The sequence below is a fragment of the Pelodiscus sinensis genome, chromosome 2, assembly GCF_049634645.1.
Source record: "Pelodiscus sinensis isolate JC-2024 chromosome 2, ASM4963464v1, whole genome shotgun sequence".
Classification (NCBI taxonomy): Eukaryota; Metazoa; Chordata; order Testudines; family Trionychidae; genus Pelodiscus; species Pelodiscus sinensis.
The window spans coordinates 190,854,589-190,880,950 of NC_134712.1; the positions used below are offsets into that span (position 1 = coordinate 190,854,589).

The following is a 26,362-nucleotide window of genomic DNA, read 5'->3' on the forward strand; positions in this document are numbered from 1 at the left end:
GCATTTTCTCTGTGTAGGGCAGAAGAGCTGAGTCTGGGGATTTGTAATATCTCTCTCTCTCTCTCTCTCTCTCTCTCTCTCTCTCAAAGAAGAAGTATTTTAAAAATGTTGCCCTAGCCCCTTTGCAGAAGCTTGCCTGGGCTGATGTGAGACATGGTAATGGCAATTTAATAGCTGATGATTATGCTAGTTACTACTAAATCTATATTGTATAATGTTTTTGCTCTGAGAAAACCTCTAAAACATTCCAGATGCCCTTTCACAGAACAAAGCATGTTTACAATCAAGTATGAAACTGCAGTGTCAGACCAAAATTGAACTTTGCCTTCCTTTCTAAAGGCTTAAGGCACAATCTTTAACTCATCACTCTGACAGCAGGCCCATAAGGTTTCCAATGCCTAAGCAAGGGATTGGAGGAATTGGATCCCAACGTAGGACTTCACTGCCTGCCCCCCAGCCTGTATGTGCTGATGTTGAGTAGTTCCCTCAATAGCACCATTTCTTCTGCAGAGGATGCTCTGTTGGTGGAGATTCCATACAAGGGAAGTAAGCAATGACTAATAGTGATAGTGGGCAAGTTCAAGGGACACATTTGGTCCTCTCTTCAGTCCCACAGAGCTCAGTCTGAAAAGATAATACAACTTCAGGCTGTATTATCTATTCTGCTGAGCTCCTCCCCACTTGAATGACCAGCCATGGCAACCAGAGATGGAGAACTACCGGCTTCCATGCAGAAGACCCTGGCTTTCCATGGATGCTCTGGGCTTTGTACAGGAGACCACTGTTGGTCTTGCTGACCAATATTGTAGTGCCACTGTCTTTACAGGGACACAGATTCCAGGCTTGAAGGGACCTTTGTGATAGTCCAATTTGACCTTCTGAATTACACAGCCCATAGAACTTCCCCCAAATATTTCCCAGATGAGATTAGTTAGGAAAACATCTAGTCTTGATTTAAATGTTGTCACTGAAAGAGAATCTACAATAATTCTTAGTAAATTGTTACCATGGTCATTCACTCTGACTGTTAAAAATGTACACCTTATTTCTAGTTTCAATTTGTTTAGCTTCAACTTCCACCCACTGGATCATATTGTGAACTCTGAAGGACTTATCAAATATTTGTTCCACACTGGGCACTCACAGAGGTCACCCCTTAACCGTCCCTTTGTTAAGATTCATTGAAGGGAAGTAAGCTGTGACTAGGCAGCTCTGGAAGAAGAGTGGGCTAGCTCATAAGTTAAGCTCCTTGAGTGTATCACTCTAATGAATGTTTTCAACTCTTTATGATTCTCAGGATCCTTCTTTGAATCCTCTTCAATTTATCAAAAACTGTATCCTTGTACTTTGTCTTATACTTAGATGGAAGCTCTTTAATAGGAAGTAGGTTTAAAAACAAACAAAAAGAAGTATTTCTTCACACAATACACAGTCAACCTGTGGAACTCCTTGCCAGAGGATGTTGTGAAGGCCATGACATTAACAGACTTCAAAAAGAACTGGATAAATTCATGGAGGATAAATCCATCAATGGCTATTAGCCAGGATGAGCAGGGATGGTGTTCCTGGCTTCTATTTGTCAGAAGCTGAAACAGAGGATGGGTCACTTGATGACTTCTTGTTCTGTTCATTTCCTCTGGGGCACGTGGCATCGGCCACTGTAATAAGACAGGATATTGGGCTAGATGGACCTTTGGTCTGACCCAGTATGGCCATTCTTTTGTTCAAGGCTAGGATTGCTTTTCAGTCTGTATTTGTGCAGCACTGGGCCATAATTGGATCTCCTATACTCTTTGACAATACCTATAATGATAATTAATGGAAGATAAAGAATTAATAGCCACGAAGAAGAAAGTTCTCTGTTTCTCCAAATAACAAATACAGGCAACATCTATACAATCTTCTGTTCACTGACATGCTGGCAATCTTATCCCTGTCTTGGGCAGAAGGAAAATTCAACCAGAACAATTAAGACATGGACACTGTTGGGAACTAAACCCCGCCCATCTTATGTCACATAAACTGCCAACTAGCCACTGAGCAACCATAGTTGCTCTCTCAGGATGGGAGTTTGGCTTTCCACCTGTAACTTGCTGGTTTGTATTCAATCATCAGTCCCAGGAGCTACGTGTCCAGTTCTCCTCCTAAAATCCCTCTAACCTGTTTGCAAGCATTCTCTTAGCACGAGGAGAGCTTTTTTCTTCAAGTATTACACAACTTGATGGTATTTTTTCCTGGTTCTTTATTATGTGCATAGAGGCATTTTCCATGTCATTATGTAGTATATCTCCTAAATCTTGAAACAAAATCCCTTACAAAATAGATGTGTGTGTAGAGAATATAGAGTAGTGCATTGAATTAATTCATCCATAAAACAAAGCTGCTGGGGGGAAAAAAAATCCATGATTGCGCCTTTAGAAAATCAGGCCTCAATTACTCACATAGGTAAACTTCTAAATAACATAAGCAAGAGTATCAGAGTCAGACTGTAGTGTTTCAACCCACTCGGATCTCAGTAAAGCACTCCAGGGTGCATTTCACAAGTTCTTTCTTGGCTCGCTTAAGCATTCAGCCCTGACCTTTTGACTTAACACCTGAAACATGGCATCATTTCAACACAGTCTGTACACCCGAGTCCCATACCACTTAATCTAATGAACCATACTAGCTATACTGCAACTGTTGCTGCTGAGCGCCTTCCTGTTTCTCCAGCAGGAAACATGAACACACAAATTCTTGACTCACATTGAACTACTCAAGTGTGTGTTTGTTTTGTTTTTATTTTTTACCATAACATAAAATGAACACTGGGAAATATGGGAATTATTCAGTCAATCCAGATGCATGGCCTGGTCAGAAAACATCTATTTTTCATCTCAAAACAGCTCATAAAATCAACTCCAGTATGATGAATTCCTCCCTGATCACAGGCGGGATTTGTCAGGCCTCATCTACCCTCTGGAAGCCACCTTACATCAACCCTTACATCAACTATCAGCACTCTTCTGCCAGCCTAACTTTCCTACCATGTCAACTTAATTACTTCACCTTCATGAGAGATATAGTGCTTAATGTGATGCTGATGGGTTGTCATAAAGGCAGTGTAGATGCAGCATTGTGTAAGCTGATTGAATTGGCCTCAGGTACCTTGCAATTCTCTAGCCAGGTACACAAGAAACAGCTCTTTCCCTGTTAAAGCCCATTTCCTGTCTGATCGGTGTGGAGAGCTCAGCATCCTAGCTGCTCATGGTGACTACGCTCTAGCCCCGAGTACACAGGAGGTAGTTGATCTTATTGATCTGTGCAGAGAAAAGTCTGTGCAGGCACAGCTCTGAGCAAGCCATAGGAATGTCAGTATCCATGAAAAGACTGGGCGGAGCAGGAAAAGGGCTACACCAGGCAGACGCAGCAGTGCTGCTTGAAAAAATCAAAGAGCTACAGCAAGCCTACCAGAGAACAAGGGAGGTGAACCGTTGTGCTCATTCTGCACCACAGACATGCTGCTTTTACAATGAGCTGTGTGTGATTCTCAGCAGAAACACCATCGTTACCTCCAAACATAGCATGGATCCCACACAGGAGTCTGTTGTTACTTGAGGTGGCATGGGACCCAAAAAGGACATTTTGGAAGAGGAACACTGGGAAAGGGAGATCAGGGAGGGATCCATTCTCTCTGAGAACCAGGAGCTATTTTTAACCCTGGACAGGCTAGTCAGTCACGGGAAAGCATTGTGACTGAGAGTGATGTCAGAATAGGCGTAATTGTAATTCCAATCAAACTGCAGGGAAGGGGTGGGAAACCTGAGCTCTGGAGGCCAGGTGTGGCCCCCAACTTGCCTGGACCTGACCCCCAAGATTCAGGGCTCCCCCCTCCCCCCAGCATTGGGGAGCCTGCCCTTGTGCTCGTGTGTGTACAGGGAAAGTTATAGAACTCACCAACGCATGAAAATTGCAGGAAAGACAATTTAGTGGGAGGAAGCAAGGAATATCTACCTTCTGCATCAGCTGTAAGCCTCCTGGTAGCTCAGCACAGAATGTCAGAATAGGTTTCAGAATTTAAATTCTGAGGGTAGTTTGTTCAGGACAGTAATGCCAATTGTCAGAGAAACAGTGAAAAATGTATCTTACTGCCTGGGAAGCAGATTTGTAAATACTTTCTTTAATTTACAGATAATTACATGTTCTCTAATATGTATACATGAAAAACAGTCCCACTTTTAAAAACAAGTATTTGTTAAGCCAGAAACAATGAAATCATGTGGGGTTAAAGAAGGGATTTATTCAAAGCTATTTCTTTCCCTTAGTATGAACAATTCAGACTGCAGAGATTTAAGTGGAAAGATCCCGGCCACCAGAGCAGCCACCCCCCACGTGGTTCTGGCCTGCTAGAGCAGAGCAGCCACTCCCCACATTGTCCTAGCACTTGCCCCAACTGCCCGAGCAGCCAGAGCTTAAAGCTGCAGGCACAAGGGAAAGGGCTTGTGGCATGAGGAGAGTCCCGTGCTACACAGCAGCCATCCCACGAGCCCTGGATGATCCCAGTGCTCACTCTCTGCCCCCCATGGCTGCCAGCTCTCCCACAGCACCCTCTGATGCCCCTGGCCATGGGCAAAAGAAGGCGCTGGCCTGAATTAGTGAGGATATCCCAGACCTCCTCCTGGAGGGAGGAGTCCAACCATCAGGATCTCTGCACCAGAAGGAGGAACACCAATGTCTATGGCTGTATAGCTGCTAGTCTGACCAAGAAGGGACATATGTGGACCCTCGACCAAGTCTGCATGAAAATAAAATAACTCCAGCAGGTCTACACTAAAGCCAAGAAGGAAAGTGGACGCTCTGGGGTGGCTCCTCACAACAGCCTCTACTATGAGCAGCTGGATACCATCCTGGGAGGGGAACTATTCACCTCCCCCGCCCCATTGTCATTGACTCCAGCCAGGACACGCCCAGCATCAGCCTCCATGAGGGCAGGGTTGTGGTGGGGAAGAGGAGTAGGAGGAGCAGGTGAGCTAGCACACCATGCCCGCCAGCTAGGAGCTGCTTCTCATCCTGGAGCTGGTCCTCCTCTCCGCTCCAGATGTCTCCCAGGGCTCAGACAATCAGGTGAGTTCCGTAACTTTCCCTATACACATGTGGGGACAGACAGGGGGCTGCAAGGGCCTGCATGTTCCTCGCTCGGCCTTCTTGGCATGGGGGTCAAACAATAGCTGTGCACGTGGGTGCACATGGAGCACTAGGCCAGAGCACTTTGCTCCATGATGCTCTCACACATGACTCACTTGATTCCTCCCACAAGGTTCCTGGACAGTCTTCCTGTGACGGGCTGCTAGCGGCCCACACGCCAGATGGCAGAGGGAGGTGGAAGGAGAGCAGGGCCACGGGAGGAGAGCCCACATGGCGAGATGCCACCGCTGAAGGGCGGCGGGGCTGGAACCTGCTCCCGTACCTGCGTGGCAGGGAAAGCGCTGGCCCCGCTTCCAGTGTACTGCCGGGAGGGGCAGGAGCAGCGAGCGACAGCCCTGATGTGGCAGGGGAAGCCCCCACGTCACAGAGAGGGCAGAGCCTCCGGGCTACGTCACAACTGGCAGGCCATTTCAAAAAGACCCACCAGCAGCAGGGAGAGGGGCAGCCTCCACAGCCAATGGATGGCAAGTCCCGGCCGAGGGGCAGCCTGGAACAGCCCCCAGGGCCGGCAGACAGCAAGCCCCCATTGCGGAGTAGCCCCGGACAGCCCCTGCAGGCGGCAGACAGCAAGCCCTGGGCATGGCACAGTCTGAGAGAGCATCTGCAGCCCGTGAAAGGTGAGACACGGCAGAGGAGCAGCACGGGGGAGTGGATCCCTGGAAGAAGTGGTCGTGGGCCAACCCTGGCACAGGACACCGGAAGCACGGTAGGCATGGGTGAGCAGCTGGTTGGACCCTAGGGGCCTGTGGGGGGAAGGAAGCAGTCCGGGGTGGGGTCCTTGTGGCGTCCATGGACAGACATGTTTTGGGAGTAAACCCCGTCTGTTGTGCAGGAACGGTGTCCCCTGCCCTTAGGGCTCCTGGCTGGGACCCAGTGGAGAGGGCGGGCCTGGGTCCCCCTTCCCCGTTCCCCCCACGACCTGGCATCCACAGGCATGCCAGCGCACGTCAGCGTCAGCAGCAGTGACGGGCCGGGCCAGCGAGCATCACCCCAGGGAGGGACCAAACGCGGAGCTTAGGACCTTACCAACTAAAATATAAACCGGACAGCGGGTCAGCTGAATCCCCTCCTGCTGGACCGCAAGGTTAGCAGATCTCATGCAGGTGTCCGGTCACCTGCAGGCAGGGGCGAGCCACCTGCAGAGCTCAAGGAAGGTGGAAGCTCTGGAGCCATTGCAGGTCATCCCATCATTGCAGCATGATGTGGTCCCACCACACAGAACTGATCTACCTCCCCAGAAGTGGCATTCCACAGTGTGCAGGGGACTGAGGATCATTTGCTGCAGCAAGAGCACCGGGACCTGAGTGAAGGGGTCTTCTGGTTGGGGCTGGTCATCGTCATCCTGAAGCAGCATGTGGGCAGTTTGGATGAACCGTGTCATGAGGCGCAGCATGAGGCCCGTGAGCCTGGCACTGCTTTGCAGCAGCTCTGGCTTCATGTTGCAAGTGCTGTGGTATCCACAAGGGCAACTAGAGCACAAGGCAGGAGTTCGGTGTCCCACAAGGGGGTAGGCTGGGGATGAGTGGTGTGTGAGATATGAGTGTAGAGAGGAGCCCCTTCAAGCATGTGTCACAACTAGCTTCAGCAAGCAGCCACAGGAAGTGTCCGCCCTCCTACTGCCCTCTCTGAGTGCTTCTGGGGGCTTTAAATCCGATGCAGACTCCAATCAGTGTGCAAGAGCTATTTCAAAATAACTCTGCACTATTTTGATGCTGCCTTGTAGCGTGGACACACTATTTCAAAATAATTTGTGTAGACATGCCCCTAGGGAGCTATAGAGGAGCTATACAGCTACAATCATGTGTTTCAATGGGCTTGCAGGGACAATGGGGCTTGAGCAGCCCTGCCATGCAGGCTATCCCAGGCTGTGAATACCAGGGCTGCGTCTAGACTGGCATGATTTTGAGGAAATACTTTTAACGGAAAAGTTTCTCCGTTAAAAGTATTTCTGCAAAAGAGCGTCTAGATTGGCACGGATGCTTTTGCGCAAAAAGTGCTTTTGCGTAAAAGCATCCGTGCCCAGTATAGACGCGCTTTTGCGCAAGAAAGCTCCGATGGCTATTTTAGCCATCGGGCATTCTTGTGCAAAAAATTACGGTGCCTGTCTACACTGGCCCCCTTGCGCAAGTGTTCTTGCGCAAGAGGGCTTATCCCTGAGCGGGAGTGTCAAAGTATTTGTGCAAGAAGCACTGAATTCTTACATTAGAACGTCAGTGCTCTTGCACAAATTCAAGCGGCCAGTGTAGACAGCTGGCAAGTTTTTGCGCAAAAGCAGCCACTTTTGTGCAAAATCTTGCCAGTCTAGACGCACCCCAGGGCTTCTGGACTCCCTGGGCCAGCTCAGGTGTTGGGCAGCCTGCTACCCTGGGAGTCAGAAAGCATTGGGACATCCAGCTCTAAATAGTCTAGATGTCAGAGCTGCTCCAGAGAGGACCCTGGTAGCCCCAGAGCTACTGCCTGAAACTGACATTCTTGTCAGTTTCACCACTGCTAATCACAGCTATTTCAATCACTAGCTGCCAGTTCTAGAGAGCATATTTTATTATGGGGGGAAACTGTCATTATTTCCAAAACAATTTTTTTCGGGATTTATTGTTTGCAAGAAATTTAAAAACTGGGTGTCAATCCATTTCAGAACAAACCCAAATTATAAAAATGTCTCCTGAACCAGAATTCCTAAGTTTTGGCCAGCTCTGAACCTATAATAGTGATCTACACACCCAAGTAATGTTTCAAAAGTTAAATTGTGTCACAAGGATTGTTAAGCGGGGAGGAGTAAGTGTTAGTTAAGGCCTATAGACTTTGACAGCTTTTGTATCTGACATCTATATTTCTGTTGCCAGCTTTAGCTAAACTTATGATTCATAGATTGAAGAGTCTCTTTTAAGTTGTTTGGAAAAGGTGCTGCTGCTTGTCCTCTGTTCCTTCTGGCAGTCCAGTCAAGGTCCTTTATATAGCAACTTATTTTTTCTGACAAAAAGTACAAAGGCTACTAACTGTAGCAAAATGAGTTCTTTCATCATTAACGTAGAAGCAATTACTTCCTTTTACAGCAGAACTCCAAAGTATTTTTGCAGATGTTTTTGTCACTTAAGTCAAGTTGATCCCTTATTGCCAAATGGTTAAAGCCCACTTGTGAGTTAATGATGCATTTTGGATTGTTAATACTCTGGTGACTGAGGGAACTGTAATGAATCTCAGTGAGCTTTATTTCAGGGCATGAACCTGCTAATCAATGGTTCGGAAAAGTCACCTTCAAGGCTGTCAAATAGCTACAGTATGTTTTATTTCATTTGGTGAAGTGTACCATCTTTTTTACTTTAGCTCCTCACAATGTAATTTCATTTCAGGCCATATCACCAAACTGTAGAGTAATCCTCCGAAAGCTAAATAACAGCATGCATTTGCTTTCATGAGAATGATTAGTTTATTCCACAAGATACCAATTCAGAATATGAATCTATACATATTAATCAATACATACAGAAGAGGGGACTAATAATCAACAATACAGTGCCCATAGTGGATTAGGCAATTTCAGTCATTGAAGGTGTCACATTTTCTTTAGTTACATTTCAACAGCAGTAAGACTTAGTGTGAGCCAAGAAATATACAGTTCTCAATTTCAGCCTAACCACACTCATTTCTGCTTCCAGGGGTTTACAGTCATGCTACAAGTTCAGAAGCAATGCTCTAGTGACACTGCTTTTTCTCTCTCCTTTAAACTACATAATGCAATTTCAGAATGTATTGGCACAAATGTGTTATTATTGGTTCTTGCAAGCCATAATGTATCCAAGATGTGACTGCAGCAACCTGGAAAGCAATTAGCATCTGTAAAGCAAGCAGTGACTATGAGATCATTGCAGAGAATGAGGATTTAATATGTACATTTTACAGAAAATGATCATATTTGTATAAGGCTTGTCTTTTATTTATTTTTATCTCACGATGCAGGAGGAGTGGTGAGATATCTGGTTAACATTTGTGCAATACTGTTGTGACATCCTACATAGATCTCAATGTCACCTAATTTAATGGTAAAAGCAGATTCAGCTTGTGTTTTATCAGAGCTTCTGCCTGATTTGTATAGCTGGGTTAAATATTTTTAGAGCCTCTAAAGATCTGAGTTAACCCCAAACCAGTAACAGGCTGCTCTACATTTGTAGAGCCATTTTTTTAAAAACAGATGGCAAAGTTTAGATGATAAAACAGTAAATATTTGTCTGGTTTGTAGCAGCAGTATCATAGCATACATACCGCAGGGGATATGGATTTATTCCAAAGACAGTGTTATATGAGTAAAGCTCACCAAGCCTTAATGGATTCTAAGTTAAATACTTTATGACCAACAACTCAAGCTGGTAATGTGTTTTCTAAGATTCTGGAAGGGCAGTTTATGCTGTGGGACACCAACTATCTACCCCAGGAATCTGAACATGATGTCTAGCCAATTTTCTTAGGATATCAATAACTGTAGGAAATTATACAATTTCAGTTTGCATTGCGGGGGGCTGTGTGGGCCTATTTGCATGCATGTTGTTCAACTCCAGTGGCTTGCACTGCCTGAATTTTATTATTTTGAGTTTGGCGTTCAAACAAAATTCTCAGCAAAATGTATAACTGAAACCACTGGTATTTCTTGTTGTGATAGGTTCTCTGCTTTCACATCTCTACCCATATCCATACATTTTCCCGTAGTTCACTGAAAACTCAGCAGTTTCTACAAAGTTGACCGCACTGCAGGTTTGTACTCACATTACTACACATTCTGATTTAATTACAATTTATTGTCCACTTACTTTGGTCCAGCTGAAGTCAGTGGAAGCTTTACCCAGTTCTTCCTGGGTGTCAATTAGGCTACTCCAAAGATTAATTTTGCCCTGTAATGGTAGTTTTAATAGTAGTGCCATAATTTTTTATAAAAGAAATTGCCTATTGGGAAGTTGGCTGTTTCTTTATAGTGGACAATGTAAGAGAGAAATCTTTTTTAGAGCAAAAAATTAAGCATGCTGGATTGTTACTAGCAAATCTCTCCAGAAGCAGGGAAGACAGGCACACTGTTTTTTGTTTTGCAAATTGCAGATTTGACTAAATTTTTAAAGCTAATGAATAATTGGTAGTTAATCTGTTGAATAAATTAATTAATTATTTTGATTAAATTCAAGAATTTCTTAATCTTTCAACAATTAAAAAGAGAGTCAAAGTGAATTTCAAAATGCATAAAATGAAAACAATACAACCACACAATTATTAGAAAGTCAGTTTTAAGTATGTCAGTCAAGGGCTCAGTGGTTAATGGACACATTGGCTATCTGTGTGTAACCCCCTTTTTCCTCCCTGGATTACTCAGAAGCAGGTCATGCTTACCAGTGTCCCTGGGCACCTGCTGGTTTTAACATAAAAGGAGATCCTGAGAACCCCAGTGGTGATGTTGGATATTTGGGGATCCTCTATCCACCCCTTTTGCTGTTGTCTCTTGCCTCTAAAGGAATATACAATGGCAGTGCCTCCATCTGGCTGGCCCTGTACGCACTTAGTGGTGTGCCTTGGGAGTCTCCAGGAATAAACTTATTCAAGTAATAATGTGGATCTAAATCCAAAGCAACAATTATAAATAATGTACACCTAATTGATTACATTAGAATTATCACACCTTTACTTAAGAATTTAAAGAAACAGGGTTTAACAGACTAAAACTGAATACAATCAATTAACAAGGTACACAGAAAGAAAGGAAACTTATCTAACTGGCATTGACACTGCCACCATTCATCCCATCCCTCTGTGTGCACTCCTCTGAATCTCAGAGTCCCAGACACTGGCTTGTGTGGGTGCGCTTGAGGATCTTCAGCTAGAATGGAGACAGCACTGTGCAGGTTCTGTGTGTGTCTGTCCAGGTAGCAAAAACTGCAAAATCCCTCTGCCACTGGAGCAGGCCCCACCAAATGCCAACAGCTCAGGTTCACTGGGCAGATCACTCTGCCTCTCTTTGGATCCAGAATCAGTTTTTCTTCTGTGCACTTTCCCAAACAGCCACTGTTACTCACGGATACTTCTATGCAGGTTTATGCAGGCCCTTCTCAGCCACAGGAACAACCAAAGTCTCTCCCCCTCAGGGACAATCATCAACAGCCTCTGAAGCAACCTGCTAGATCCAAGCCCCAGCAGGCTTTCTAGCAGCAGCTCCTGGACTGGAAAAAAACGTTCCGTACAAGCCATCTGGCTCCTCTCGGCAAATTGGAGCTCCCTCAACTTTCTCCCTGCATTGCCTGGAAGGGAGCAATTGTTTCCCTCCCTTTTTTTCCAAAGACTCGTGGGAGTTGTAGTTTCTAGGGTTTCTAGATTGCAGCACCAAGGATCTCCCAATAAAAGTCAGAGGCTCCTATAGTAAAGGGAGCCTACATGAGTTTGGGATTATATCACAGTGGTTTCTAGGTAGAACATAAAGGACAACCACAAAGATAAGAAAAAGCAACAGTACGTGGTTATTTTTTGCTATGGTGAGTCTCCTGCCTTACAAGTGCCCCCTTGATTTCTATCATTCGTTAAATATATATTGTGCAAAACTGAGTCTGCTGCTGAAAGTTGTTTTATGACTTCTAGTGCATGTCAAGCTTGCTATTGTACTAGCTTTCTATTTAAGAAGGCTGCCTTTTTTATAAGCTCAAAAATCTGTGTATGAGCCATTGTTAAAATAAAATAGCATTGCTCTAGCATTGCTTTAAAATGATGAAAGTGCTAGGGAGACATGCAAAGGTGCTATCACAGCTTTTCAGAAAGGCTCATACACATTCAGATTGGGTTTCCATTTTATTTTTTTTCCTTACTATCTCCTATGTGGAGTAAAACTTTATATTCTGTTCTAAAGCTTATCTTTCCCATGTCAGTTTTTACTGTCTGTTATGTTACGATATGCAGTCAGGTTTCAGATGGAAATGGAAGTTGTTTTTCAGAAAAAAACCCACCACCACAGTCAACATACCTGCCCTGTGAGGTTCTAAATAATGCATGCATCAGGACAAAATCCTGGAAGAGTGATTTTGTTAAAAGTCAATCAAGAAACAAAGCATGGAAATGTAACAAACAAAGCCTGGGATGCACTTTCCCATTATGGCAGGGATTGCTTTTAATTACACATTTCATCACAAAGGGCTTGATCTGGTTGCCACTGAAGTCAAGGGCAAAGTTTTCACTTACTTCCACAAGCAACTTTTCAGAGCAGAAAAAAGTTGCAGGATAATTTACGAACAAATAATGTTCAAATGTATGGACATTATAAGAAGTGAATTTCGGGATGGCCTTATGAGAACTTGTAGTTAGATGCGGTCTTGAATTGCAAAATTGACCTTAGAATCCAGGGCTTCTCAATAGTTTGTGAATGTTCAGATCCAAGCTGTTCCTTCAGATCTTTCATGGCTAATAGTACCCCATGGAGTAATTCTTCTTTTAAATCTGGGACTAGCCAGTAAAAATGGGTTACAGTGTAGAATACCTGCAATTGCTCTCCAGGTTTAGAAAGGAAAAGGAGTAAACCCGCGGGAGACTAGAGATCCTGGGATCTTGGCTCCGAGGAAAGGGCATACTTAGAGGAGGGTGGAAAGAGGAGCCCAATCAAGGTAAAGTAGGAACCTGTCCAAGGAAACAGCAACAAGGTTTGAGACAGTGGAGACCTTGGCTAATGGGTGTTGGGTTCCTGGGCTGGAACTCAGGGTAGTAGATGGGCCTGGATTCCCCTTCCAGGCACAGGGAAAGTAGCCTAGGCTAGGCAATGGAGCAAAAGAATGGATGGGGAAGTCAGTGTATGGGACTTTGATATCCCTAGAAGGGGAGAACAATAGTCTCTTGGCCAGAGGTCCCTGAAGAGGAAGTAACCTGACTTAATAAAGAGTGCAGCCATGGGGGGAGAAGCCAAAGAGGGGAGTAGGTGTTGGACTGATTGTGAGCTGATCCCCAGATGTGACACAAAGAGGGGATAAAGCTCTGACCAGCAAACTCTGTGACATGATCCATTAACAAAATGCCGGTCTTTGTGCTATCTAGGCACAAACACCTAATTATATTATGCTGCCATTTTGTAAACATGTGATAAGCAGTAGCCCCTGGAGTAAGTGGCTATTGACTTCTATCTGGTAGCTGGGATCTTAACCTTTCATACCCTTCACATAGGCTCAGTGCTCTGCCAGGAAGCAAAAAGCAAGGCTCTTATCAGCACTCTTGTGTGTTGCATCTTTTTGCATGTGGATGGCAGGGTTGTAGCAGAGCAGCTCACCCATTTTAAGGGCCAGGAGGACCAGGAAGCAGCCATCCTTGTTCCAGAGAAGAAATTGGGAGGTAGGTGGAGGGAACTGTCAGACCCACGTGAGCACAATCAGGAGAAAGAGTCTGATGCCTGCGAGCTAGATGATATAGAATAGGTCCAAGTCCTATTAGGAAATGCTTAGGACCCAAGAGACAGTGAAAGGTACATCCTCTTGGAACCAAATGCCAAGCTATAGACAGTATGATGGAATGAATGGGGTGAGAGGCCCTGCAGAGGTTTACAGGTCCTCCACCTCTAAAATGGGAATAATCAGTACTTGCTAACCTCAGAATGTTGTGGGATTTTGTTAATATTAACATAGTGCTTTGAGAAAGTGCTATGTATGCTGTAATATTCAGTGAAGACAAGAAGGGTTTTCTTAACCCGTGCCAGGTGAGCAGACAGAAGGCTTCTCTTAGCCAGGGAGAGCAACGAGTAACTCCCATATTCTATCCCCCAAACTCCAGCTCTTTCTTACTCTTTCCAACTTTTCTGTAGACCACTCAGTGATTAGAAATTTGCCTTAGGAAGACTCTGGTTCTACTTCTCACTAGTCAGTTTTGGTTCATCAGGATAGCCAGTGACCTTGCCTCTGCCAAACTGATAGCTCCACACTGAACTGTTGGGTAATTTTCTCCACCTACTTCCTGACACTGTCCTATGAAGAGTTTATTCATCCTTGTATGCCGGTGATCCTGCTCACTCACCTGGGCAATAATCAGCCATGAATCCTTAGCCCTTGCCTTAGAGTTGTCCAGTCTTCCCAATGCAAACCAAAATGACAACGTAAAGCAAACATCCCACTCTCCAAAGAAGGCTTCAGGCTCTGTGGTGTAGACATAGCCTGAGATTGGTTATTAACCACAAAAGAAGTCAGTGCTAAGCATAGCTCATTAATTAAACCAGACAGCTTCTCTGGAGCTTTATCTGCCTAAATTGCACTGTTCTACCTTCAGATTAGTTTTCTAGCTATCCAGAAACAATTCCAAATTATGCAAGGTATTTTAAAGACCCAAGATTGTTCTAAAACCTTCTAAGTGGCCACTCATCTCTTACACAAGTAATTTCTTTTTTATAGACAAAAGGGCTTGTATTGGGAACCAGAGTTAGTTTTTAAGAGACTGTCAGGCAATGCCGGAACATTTTTTCCTAGTTTCACCAAAAATGTGATTCCCTACCCCCAACACCTAATTCTAATCATTATAATTTAAGCAACTCCAGAACTGTAAAGGTAGGTTATCGTGATTTCTTGTGATAGTTTAAACTTGGGTCATTATTCTCTGCATATTGGTCACTGCATTTTATATATAAGGAAAAAATGGATGATGTGCAGAATCCTTTCTATCTGGCTCTGAAAGAGATCGTTAATGTTTCATTTGCTCTTATGATTACTAGCTAGGAGTGAGCCATTATTGATTTAATACTCCAACTCTATTTCCTAGCTGTGTTCCAAAGAAGCTAACCCAGACTTGCCATGCTGGATTTATTTAGTGGGGGCTGGAGAAAAGAGGTTTTGTTTTTCCAGAACTGCATAGTTGAGCAAAACTAAACCAGTTACAATTTGGATCCTGGTCCCAATTTTTTCTGAACCCCACCAAAGCAGAGGAGACTGTAACTTTAATAAACTGTTCAGGTTTTAGACTAATTTTACTGGGTAACGAGTAACCCTGAATCTTTAGAATTTCAATCAGTTCATGCACTGAAGAAATAAAAAGAGCTGTACCAGTCCAAGATAGATAATTCCAGGTCAAGTAGTCCATACACTCAGTTCCTTTCTCTCAAATGTAAAAATTCAATAAACAGGAATATCAACGTGTTCTCAAAGATTGCTGTAGGCTCAAAGAAATAAAATCAGATTTAAGATGTAGGTGAAATATTTCACATATTGGCACATATTTTCATACACAAACTGAGATACTTTTGTCACAGATTTTGATCCAGGACAAAGTTTCAATCTTTCCACCAGAAAATACAGCTAAAGTTTCTCCATCTAGAAAAATCCCTATACAATCTCATGAATTTCCTCCCTGACCCCCATTTTAAATCTTGGAATAAATGGAATAGTGTCAACTGATTTCAATGGGCTTTAAATCTGGCCCTTATAACTTAGTCTGTATCTAATGCTAATTGTTCAGTGTCTACATCTCTGGGGAATAGTGAGACTATAACATTTGTCTAAACCTCAGGATGGTGAGGATGTCAGGAAGACAAACTGAAATTAAGGAAGGCAATCATATGTATCCAAAGTTTGAACATGTGCCAGAAGCAGTGCTTTCTTTCATCTTTTCAACCATCAGGGCACGTCTACGTAGCAGGGCTAAACTTGAAATAAACTACACAACTTAAGCTACGCAATTAGCATAGCTCAAATCAAAATAGCTTATTTCAACTTTTGGTGCTGTCTAGACAGCAGTTATTTTGAGATAGAGCACTCTTCCTTCGACTTCCCTTACTCCTCAAACAATGAGGGTTATAAGAGCTGGAGTAAGAAGTCCTCCAACTTCACATTATTTCAACATTATGTTGAAATAACTGCTTGTGTGTAGACACAGACTATGTTATTTTGGAATAAGTAAGTTATTCCAAAATAGCACTGCTGTGTAGACATAACTTTAAGCTGTGTCTACACTACACCTCTCTGTTGACAGAGAGATTTACATTAGGCACGTCGAAATTGCTAATGAAGCAGGGATTTAAATATTGCTAATGAAGCTGCCAGTGTAGATGTAGCCCTAGTGTAGACCAGGGCTAAGAGACAGAAGTCCCCCGGGTAAGTCTGAAATGGAAACTCTTATGCTACAGAGATGTAGAGTAGAGATCTCATGCTATAGAGATGTAGCAATTTCTCCTACTATTATTCTGTCTGATCCCCCCCTCATTTTGACTATTAAGCCCAAATTGTGTTCTCTATATGGTTCCTGGCTTGTTAGAGAGGATCGCTGGAATGAGTTTTTAAAAAGACTGAAGGTGACAGAACGTGAATGAAATGGGCCATATTAGAAAAATTGTATCACCCTTTTAGGAGCTTTTATATCCAAACATATTTGTAACATTACCTTTAGTAGAGAATCAGACAGGTCATTTGAATGAAATTTATAGAATTTTATCTATGAGCTAATTGTTTGTATGCACTCAGTTGTATGACACACATGTAATGTGTCAATCAATGTCCTCTGATATCCTATTTCAATATGGGCTTGTGGGGCAACCCAGGATCCTGACAAGGCGCTGTGAGCAGAGCTAAGAGATTGGGCTCTTGGTTCCCCATACTGTCCTTCAATGATTGGTGAAAGTGCGCCTGGTGAGGACTCACATGACTGACTCAGAAAGGGTTGAGTGGACATCAGCCTCTGCTAGGATTACTGTGGAGGCTTTAAATTGACATAATATAGGTCAAATTAAGTTTCTTGTATAGGCTTAGTCTAAGCTTTGTAGTAACAGCACCACACTGACTGCTCAATCCATTCCACACCACAGCTTCCCTAGACCGGCTTCCTGTGCCAACCCTTGCTATCCTGTGGAGAGCGGGATTCCAGCGGCCCAGCTTCTTGCCCCCACTCCCAACTGAGAGCAGGGTCCAGCCATCTAGCTCTTCAGGGGAACAGGTTGAGGGGCAGTTTAACTCTAGATGCTCAGTTTTCTTGACAATTTCTTGGCTCCTGCCATGGAATTGACAAGACAGCCCACAACCGATGGAAGTAACACCATGTCTACAGACACTGCATTGCCCTACCTCCACTGACATAAACCCTACAACTCTCATGGAGAGGAAGTTTGGTTGGTGTTGTATGGCACTTCCAACAGCAGGAGCAAGGCTATAATGTACAAACTGACATGATTAGATTGATGTAAACTGCCATATGTCAACCTAACTGTGTAGCATAGACCAGGCCTCAAATGGTGATCTGTTCACCCTTCTGCCCAATCAGGGAACACAGACATATATATGTCTACACCGCAGAGTTTTTTCAGAAAAACGGCCTTTTTTTCCGACCACACTGCAATTGCGTTCTTTTGAAAACAATTGAAAGATATTGGTAAACCTCTTTCTACAAGGAAGAAGCCTTTTTCTGAAAGAGCTCTTTTGGAAAAAGGCATGTGTGGACAGGAAAGACGGAGTTCTTTCAAAAGAAGAGGACAGAGGAAAAAGCATAGGTGCCCTGGTAGTCACTCTGTCCATAGTAATTACAGCTTAAATATGAGAGAGCAACAAAACTTAATGGACGCTATCTTTCGAAAAAGCAAAACACTTTTTCGATGTGCCTTGTCAGTGTGGACGCTCTCTTTTGGAAGAAGTTTTTTTGGAAGATCTCTTCCGGAAAAGCTTCTTCCGAAAGAAGCCTACAGTCTAAACATAGCGTTAGTGAGGGGTTATTGGGTGGAGCTGAGCTCATGGGTTGTTAGGTGACTGTGCTCAGACCCAGATGAGTCCCTGAGAGTATTCACTGTATGCTCCTGGTCACCAGCTCAGTGCTGTGGTAAGGTTATTACTTCAGATCCCAAAATCCAAAGTACTGACAATACAGTAGCTTTAGCAGAGGATGCTGGAATACTGAAAACTCAAAAATCTAGGATTCAAAGTTTTGTAGAATTCCATGATATTCACAACTTGCCAAAACCCCTATATGCCTAAAAAAGTACTGTTTTTCCTCCAGATGCTGGGCATCCTCATATTAAAAATGAAATAATTAAAAGCTGAAGGCACCCCATATCTCCTACAAACAGAACCTACTGACAGGTAAATTCAAATGGTTCAGACGCTCAGTTCAGATGCCATTTATCCAGAGTTCTGGTAGATATCCTTAGCTTGCCTAGACCAAAAAACGAACAGTCTGAAAGCAAGATTTTCGCTACTTCAGAGATTCAACTGGCTCATACTCACAAATTTTGTGACACAGGCATGGGGTTGTTTTTTGCAGTACTTCTACTGCTGACCTCCCACATTAAACTATGACAAGATAGATGCAGATTTCTTTCCAAGTTAAACAAACTTTTCAAAACTCAGAAAGTTTTTGTTTCATGCAAGGTTTGGGTGATGGCCTCAGAGGGCTTATTTGAGTGAAACCCGTTCATCCATCTCAATAAATTAATAACTCTTCATGCAGTAGATTGATGTTAGGTATTAAAAAAATAAGACCATATTCAGCAATTAGCTAGCTTCCCCCTCCCGCCACCCACAAAAATGGCACCATTTTCTCAGCAAAGACATAAAATGAAAGACTTCAGAGGAGAACTTTGTATAAGTTCTAAAAATGGAATTGTTTCTCATAGCAATTTGTCAGCTGGGGGGCAATGTGCCAGTGGAAGCATTCCAATGGAATCTGCAAGTCATTCATACATATGACAGAATATCCCTGAACTATGGACATGGAGCTTGCCTGCAGAACAAAGACTTAAGCAATAACACATATATCCTAAGTCCAGTGGATTTCCAAAAAAAACGTACCACATGTTCCCTGCTTGAAACAGTGTGAAAGTATGAAGCATATGCCAACAAATCATCCAAGCCTGCCCAGCAATGACTCTTATTATGAATTCTGACATGAACCTTTCATCTGCCTTGGCTAATTTATTGGACTAGTTACAGGGAATTTTCCTTTCCATGGTCTTTATGTCTACTGGCAGATAAACTTCAGTAATAGCTTTGTGATTCATCCAGATCAGCTCATGATGGCATTTGCCTGCTCTAACTTCTCATGCATGAGCCCTTTAGTCTACAGCCTGTCTCTCCCTACCCTCTGGAGCCTGGAGTATATTTCATCGTTGCTTTGTGGAGCGGCCCAATATAGTGTGGCTTGGGCTGCAAGAAAATAAAGAATAAATGAAGCATTTCAATATTATTTGAAATAACATTGTCTTGTAACAATGAGCCTACCTTTAGCCTGTCTAAAAATGATACACAATAATGTCTTGCAGACTTCACACAGCTTTTGTTTTGGCTATACCGCTTCACTGTGTAAAGCTGAGCACAGTTCTCATTATCTTTGTAGGGCCAATAAGGCATCCAAACAAAGTCTGACTTGCATTCTCAGCAACCTCTCAGAGGGTTGCAGGGAAAATTACTCAGAGGACACTTTGGGCCAAGATTTTATAATCCCTCAGCTGCCTTTACAGCTGCAATTAATATAGCAAATGTTTTCTGACTGTGCGAAGACCACTGATGAAGACATCAGTGTTGTTGCACAGGCAAGAGGCTTTATTTTTAAATCAATTTTGAATGCACTTAGGCACAAAGTTCAGAGAACTATAAAATGAAATTTCTTCTCCTTCACATGTACTAAACACTACAGGCAATCGGGAAGTTTTTCCCCTGCTGGTCAGTGCTTGAAAGGGAGACCTCCAAGGGAAATCGGATGCTTCAGGAATTGGTGGCAGTACTTCGTGGTGTTCTTTCTTCTGAATCCATCTGTGCTGAGGCATCAGCACTTAAAAGGTTCCCTGGGCTGCTTCCTCAAGTCCCTAGCACACTGGGAGCAGATGTCCCCTGAGGATCCCATAGCTCACCACTGACTCTGACATGTCACCTCAGGAAAAGAAGCAGAGATAAAATTTCTCAATGGCTTAAATTACTGCTTCTTGGAGCAGCTGGTGCAGGAACCCACAAGGGGAGAGGCAATTCTTGATTTAGTCCTGAGTGAAGCGCAGGTTCCAGGATCAGGTCCAGAAAATAACTGTTACAGGACCGCTTGGGAATAGTTACCATAATATTGCTGAAGAACACCTCAGCAGTCCAGCAATCTGGCATTTAATTTCAAAAAGGGGAATTACACAAAAATGAGGAGGTTAGTTAAACAGAAATTAAAAGGCACAGGCTGTTTCTACACTGGCATCCTTCCGGGAAAGGGATGCTAATGTAGCACTTTGGAATAGGCAAATCCGCGGGGAATTTAAATATCCCCCGCGGTATTTGCATTAACATGGCTGCCGCTTTTTTCCGGCTTGGAGATAAGCCGGAGAAAAGTGCCAGTCTAGACGTGATTCTCCGGAAAATAAAGCATTTTCTGGAGGATCTCTTATTCCTACTTTCAAGGAAAATGCTTTATTTTCCGGAGAATCACGTCTAGACTGGCACTTTTCTCCGGCTTATCTCCAAGCCGGAAAAAAGCGGCAGCCATGTTAATGCAAATACCACGGGGGATATTTAAATCCCCCGCGGATTTGCCTATTCCCAAGTGCTACATTAGCATCCCTTTTCCGGAAGGGATGCCAGTGTAGACACAGCCACAGTGACTAGAGCCAAATCTCTGAAAGCTGCACGGAAACTTTTTAAAGACACCATAATAGAAGCCCAACTTAAATGTATACCCCCAAATTAAAAAAACATAGCAAGAGACCTAAAAAAGAGTCACCGTGGCTTAACTACCATGTAAAAGAAGCAGCGAGGGACAAAAAGGTATCTTTTAAGAAGTGGAAGTCCAATCCTAGTGAGATAAATAGAAAGGAACATAAACACTGTCAAATCAAGTGTAAAAATGTAAAAGAAAAGCAAAAAAAGATTTTGAGGAACAGCTAGCCAAAAACTCAAAAAGAAATAACAAAAAGTTTTTTAAGTACATTAGAAGCAGGAAGCCTGCTAAAAAACCTGTGGGTCCCCTAAATGATCGAACTATAAAAGGAGCAATCAAGGACGATAAAGCCATTGCGGAGAAACTAAATGATTTCTTTGCTTCAGTCTTCACGGCTGAGGATGTTGGGGAGATTCCCAAATCTGCACCGTCCTTTGTGGGTGATGAAGCTGAGGAACTGTCCCAGATTGAAGTGTCATTAGAGGAGGTTTTGGAACAAATAGAAAAACTTAATGTTAACAAATCTCCGGGACCGGATGGCATTAATCCAAAGGTTCTAAAAGAACTCAAATGGGAAATTGCTGAACCATTATCTGAGGTTTGTAACCTATCCCTTAAATTGGCTTCCATACCTAATGACTGGAAGGTAGCGTGACACCAATATTTTGAAAGGGTCCTAGAGGCGATCCGGGCAATTACAGGTGGGTAAGTCTAACTTCAGTACCGGGCAAATTAGTTGAAACAATAGTAAAGAATAAAATTGTGAAGCATGTAGAAGAACATAATTTGTAGGACAAAAGTCAACATGGTTTCTGTAAAGGGAAATCCTGTCTTACTAATGTATTAGGGTATGTCTACACTACCACCCTAGTTCGAACTAGGGTGGTAATGTAGTCAACCGGAGTTGCACATGAAGCCTGGGATTTGAATTTCCCGGGCTTCATTTGCATCTTGCTGGGCGCCGCCATTTTAAAATGTCTGCTAGTTCGGACTCCGTGCCGCGCGGGTACACGTGGCATGAATAGGTAGTTCGGACTAGGCTTCCTATTTCACGAGGAGTAATGGTAGTTCGGAATAGGAAGCCTAGTCTGAACTACCTAGTTCGTGCCGCGTGTAGCCGCGTGGCACGGAGTCCGAACTAGCGGACATTTGAAAATGGCGGCGCCCGGCAAGATGCAAATGAAGCCCGGGAAATTCAAATCCCGGGCTTCATTTGCAACTCCGGTTGACTACATTACCACCCTAGCTCGAACTAGGGTGGTAGTGTAGACATAACCCCTTCAAAGAACTCTAAGGGTAACAAACATGCAGACAAGGGGGATCCAGTAGATATAGTATACTTAGATTTTCAGAAAGCCTTTGACAAGGTCCCTCACCAAAGGCTCTTGTTTAAGTTACATGGCCATGGGATAAGAAGGAAGGTCCTTTCTTGGATTGAGAACTGGTTAAAAGACAGGAAACAAAGGGTAGGAATAAATGGTAAATTTTCAGAAGGGAGAGGGGTAACTAGTGGTGTTCCCAAAGGGTCAGTCCTGGGACCAATCCTTTTCAACTTATTCATAAATGATCTGGAGAAAGGGGTAAGCAGTGAGGTGATAAAGTTTGCAGATGATACCAAACTGTTTAGGATAGTCAAGACAGAAGCAGACTGTGCGGGACTCCAAGAAGATCTCACCAAACTGAGTGATTGGGCAACAAAATGGCAAATGAAATTTAATGCGGATAAGTGTAAATTAATGCACATCGGGAAAAATAACCCAACTATACGTACAGTATGATGGGGGCTAATTTGGCTATGACAAATCAGAAAGAGATCTTGGAGTTATCATGGACAGTTCTCTGAAAACTTCCACACAGTGTGTAAAGGCGGACAAAAAGGCAAATAGGATGCTAGGAATTATTAAGAAAGGGATAGAAAATAAGACCCAGAATATCTTACTGCCCCTGTATACAACTATGGTACGCCCACATCTTGAATGCTGTGTACAGATGTGGTCTCCTCACTTCAAAAAAGATATGTTGGCCTTGGAAAGGGTTCAGAAAAGGGCAATTAAAATGATGAGGGGTTTGGAACGGGTCCCATATGAGGAGAGGTTAAAGCAACTGGGACTTTTCAGTTTAGAAAAGAGGAGACTGAGGGGGGATATGATAGAGGTATATAAAATCATGAGTGGTGTGGAGAGGGTGAATAAAGAAAAGTTCTTCATTAGTTCCCTAAATAGAAGAACTAGAGGACACCAAATGAAATTAATGGGTAGCAGATTTAAAACTAATAAAAGAAAGTTCTTCACACAGCGTGTAGTCAACCTGTGGAACTCCTTGCCAGAGGAGGCTGTGAAGGCTAGGACTATAACAGAGCTTAAAGAGAAGCTAGATAATTTCATGGAGGTTAGGTCCATAAAAGGCTATTAGCCAGGGGATAGAAATGGTGTCCTTGGCCTCTGTTTGTCAGAGGCTGGAGAGAGATGGCAGGAGACAAATCACTTGATCATTGTCTTCAGTCCACCCTCTCTGGGGCACCTGGTGCTGGCCACTGTCGGCAGATAGGATACTGGGCTAGATGGACCTTTGGTCTGACCCAGTACAGCCATTCTTATGTTCTTATGAACCATGTGACAACTTCACAATTTTGCCTGGGAACAGAGGAGAGCTAATTCAACAGTTGCAGAGGAACTCATGATTTCTTTGCTAAGGTCTAGGATTTAGAAGCAGGGCTTGCCCTTGTGCTTCTGCTTCATTTACTAGGGCAGTAACATGGGGATTGCTTTAAGTGCCGATACTTCAGTACAAAAGAGATTGGCTCCATTCAGGACACATCACATGTTCCGTTGTCTGCAGCCAAGCCCTAAGAGACAACTGGATCTGCTCCAATCCCACAGAGACAAACACCTACAAGATCTTTTCCAAGCATTCTTAAAACTTAAATGCCCACCTGGGGAAGTGAAGAAACAGACTGACAGAGCCAGACAAGTACCCAGAAGTCACCTACTAGAGGACAGGCCCCTCAAGGAAAATGACAGAACTCCAGTGGTCATCACCCACAGCCCCCAGTCAAAACCCTTCCAGTGCATTATTGACAATCTACAACCTATCCAGGAAAATGATCCTTTGCTCTTATATACCTTTGGAGACAGGCCAATCCTCGCCTACATACAACATCCCCACCAAACTGAAGCAAATACACACCAGCAGCTACACACCACACCAAAGAAACTATCCCTGCACCAAATCCCATTGCCAAATTTGTCCACATGTCTATACAAACCACACCCTCACAAGACATACCCACATAAGCCACAACATCAGGAACTCATCCACCTGCACATGTACTAATGTGATATATGCCATCAAGTGCTAGCTATGCCCCTCTGCCATGTATATTGACCAAACCGGACAGTCTCTGCACCAAAGGATAAATGCACACAATTCAGAGAACAAGAAAAGTAACCTGCAGACGAACACTTTAACCTCCTTGCACTCTCAGTAATGGATTTAAAAGTAGCTCTCCTTCTAAAATAAACCCTACACTGCCAGACTACCAGGAGAAACTGCAGAGCTGCAATTCATTTACAAATTTAAAACAATCCAATTAGGGCTGAATAAGTATTTCTTATAGCGAGAGAACTATTCAAGGCAATTTTCCATTTCTTGGTAGTCACACCTTCCCATCAGTTGCTGGGAGTGTGTCACATCCATCCTGACTGAATTAATTTCATTTACGCTGGTCTTAAACTTGATTAGTAAACTCCCTTTTGATATACTAGTAAATATATATATCACTGCCCCTGTAATGTCCTCTCCAAGGCATCTGACAAAGCGGTTTTTAACCAAGAAAGCCTTATGCCCAAATAAATTATAGTCTTTATGGCACCACAGGATTCCTCACTGTTTTTATATATTTTGCAACATTTCTGCAAGCCTGTGACCAGAAAGAGGTGTATAAAAGCAATGTCCCGGCTTTCATTGGTACAAATTGCCCAGGTCTCATATGTCATGCCTGTATTTCATCAGCAAGAAGACTCCCAAGTGAGAGTCAACACCAGAGGCGTGTCTGTTCTTTTCTCTCCCATTTTGTTTTGCCTTCTGGGAAACAGACTTTAATAACATTAACAATACCTATCTTCAGCCACTGTTACTCTTTATTCCAAAAGTCATTACCATCTTTAAGATCATCCAAAAGAGAAAGGGATGTTAAAATAAAAGCCTTACTTTACATTTCAAATGCTTTAGCTGATTCTCCCCGCCCCATTAAAAGGTTAAACATTTGTAATGATATATTTGCCATGGTACTAAGCAGGCTGATGTCTCTGGCATACTAACCCTTCCAGACCTTGTTTAACACTGTTTAATGTTGGACAATGAAAAAAACCATATGAACACCTTTGACTCTTTTGTCCTGTATATTCCATCATAATTAATACATCACTCCCCAAGAATATTTATAGTGTGCAGTTACCAAAGCAGGGATAGGGCACCAGAAAACAGAAGATGCTGATGAGTGAGCAGTTCTATTGGTAAATTCATTGAGATTACCTTGTAAACAGAAATAACTTTCTGGCTAAGAATTTTTTAATGGTGTTCCAAAGGGTTAGGCTCAAGATACAGCATTTAGAATTTTAATAATATTTTATGTACAATGAACTCACATCATGGAGAATATAAATATAAAATAGCTCACAGTGTGCAGAAGCTACGACTCAACTTTTTTTAAAATGGGAATCAGCTCACATCCAACACAGATGGAAAAAAATGCTGAGCCTTGCTCATTTTCTACTTCAATGATCTTTATTGAACAGCAATATTGTTCTACATGAATAAATTTGTTTTATTTTCAGATCCATACAATACTTCTGCCTAAATACAGGGTGTACCTGGCTTTGTGTACACTTCTGCTACCACTTTTTATGTGAGCTAAAAGGCTCAAGGGATTATGAATTGCAAAAGGAACATTGAGCATAATGCTAATATTTGATGTTCTTCTGTGATGCATAAGAAATACTCCTGGGTCCATTTCCTAAATGTCTGCAACTAATCATTTTCTTTAACTGAGAGACAATGTTATTCAAAATGACTACCTATTCTGTGGAACATAGCACAGCACTGAATAGACAAATCAAGGTAATTACCACTGATGATTATACAAAAATTCCCTAAAATTCCACAGAACCTGAATTATCTAAATTTACTGCCCTCAGAACATTCATATAATTGGGGCTCCACTTCAATACCTTATCAATCAGAGATACTGAGAACTTCTTAGGAACTTTTAAGTGCAGCACTTACAGGAGAATACATGATTGCTTTGCAGCTAAGACAGAGGCACACTTAGGTGCAAGTTACTTCTACTGAGGCTCTCTATTAATTTCCACCCAAAAAAAAAACACATTTAAGAAAAATACAGATTTAACTTCTCTAGTCTGGCACTCCCTGGTCCGGCAACATCCATGATTCAGCATGATTTTAAGTTAGCTGGTTGTCCACTTATAATGGGTGTGGCCAAGTTTCTCACAGGCCTATAAAGTTTTTTTATAGCCACCAGTCCTGGCTTTCAGGGTATGTCTACACTAGCTCGTTAATTTGAGCTAGGTAG

At 43.0% G+C, this 26,362-nt stretch overlaps 1 long non-coding RNA gene across 1 annotated transcript in view; it reads left to right on the top strand.

Moving 5' to 3' along the window:
* Nucleotides 1-3,646: 3,646 nt before the first annotated feature.
* Nucleotides 3,647-26,362, top strand: part of LOC142826826 (uncharacterized) — a 73,118-nt gene continuing 50,402 nt past the window's right edge. The window contains exons 1-2 of the long non-coding RNA XR_012901083.1: nucleotides 3,647-5,103; nucleotides 5,297-5,890. This is a non-coding gene — a long non-coding RNA (uncharacterized LOC142826826). The remainder of the gene's footprint in view (nucleotides 5,104-5,296; nucleotides 5,891-26,362) is intronic.